The sequence below is a fragment of the Mus caroli genome, chromosome 6 (assembly GCF_900094665.2).
Source record: "Mus caroli chromosome 6, CAROLI_EIJ_v1.1, whole genome shotgun sequence".
Classification (NCBI taxonomy): domain Eukaryota; kingdom Metazoa; phylum Chordata; class Mammalia; order Rodentia; family Muridae; genus Mus; species Mus caroli.
The window spans coordinates 117,541,859-117,543,040 of record NC_034575.1 but is presented as its reverse complement, the minus strand read 5'-3'; the positions used below and the strand labels follow the sequence as shown (position 1 = coordinate 117,543,040).

General features: G+C 45.1%; 1 long non-coding RNA gene across 1 annotated transcript in view; it reads left to right on the top strand.

The window, feature by feature from the left end:
- The window catches only part of LOC110297125, a 13,576-nt gene that overhangs the window by 7,224 nt on the left and 5,170 nt on the right, over nucleotides 1-1,182 (top strand). Inside the window, exon 2 of the long non-coding RNA XR_002378250.2 lies at nucleotides 246-363. This is a non-coding gene — a long non-coding RNA (uncharacterized LOC110297125). The remainder of the gene's footprint in view (nucleotides 1-245; nucleotides 364-1,182) is intronic.

Genomic DNA, 1,182 nt, shown 5'->3' with positions numbered 1-1,182 from the left:
TCTGTACTGGCTTCCTCCCACTCTTACTTGAGCCTGAAGGGAGGAGAAAGCTTTCTAAATGTCGATGTCACCTAAGAGAACTTTGGAGTTTAATGTCATCAATGATCTATTGTGCAGCATTGATGGCTCTGTAGGTTTTCTCCGGGGAGGACAAATATCCAGATGCCACTTCCTTCTTCATTTACATAGTACAGATCTCAAGTTGCTACTGACGCTCAGGAATGAGTCACCCCGTGTCCCTGCAGGTGGCTGTGGGCACACCTGAGGAAACAAAGTCCGGCACACAGCTGGCAGAAGCCATCGCAGCAACATAAGCTCCCGAGGAAGGGGTCCAGAGACAGAGCAAGATGAGCTCCGAGACAGGTAAAGGGATGCCGGGTTCTAGCAAGGCATTGAGTTGATGCTTCCTCTTTACTTTGCTTCTTACTCTACAGTTTATCATGCTACCCCAGGCCAGTCCCTAGCTGCTGGCCCCAGGTTATCCTCCTGCTTCATTTAAACCCTTAAGTGTCTCNGAATACAAACGCCTGCTCCCACGCTTAGCTTGGGTCTGTGGTCTTGAATAGTGCATCAGGTGTATGTGGGTCTGACCTGCTTATGCTTGGGTCCCTGGGTGCTTTTCAGCTTTCCTANTATAAATAATAATAATTAATATTGTTCATAAGATGAATTACTACTCCAAGGAAGTATTTATACCTCCTAATGATTTTGACAAGTAACGCTAAGTCAATGTTGATTTCATGGCAATAAAAAAATTAAGTTAGTTGGATCTGGTGACATAGGCCTGTAATTCTAGCTACTTGGGAGGCTGAGGCAGGAGAATTACAAGTTGAAGGTCTTTGTGGGCTATTAGGTAAGTTCAAGTTAGGTAACTTAGCAAGACCCTTCCTTAGAAAAGGCGGGAGAGCTGGAGGGATGGCTAAGCAGTCAAGAGACTTGAGACTTCCCACATCTACATGAGGCTGCTCACAATGGCCTGGAACCTCAGCTCCAAGGGTTCCAATGTCCTCCTNTGACCTCCACAGGTACCTGAACACATGAACACACACACACACACACACCCCACACACACATCACATATACATACATATATACATACGTACATACAACACAACACAACACACATACACAGACAATTTAAAAAGCTTTAAGTAAGACGAGAAAAGATATAGCTCAGTGGTA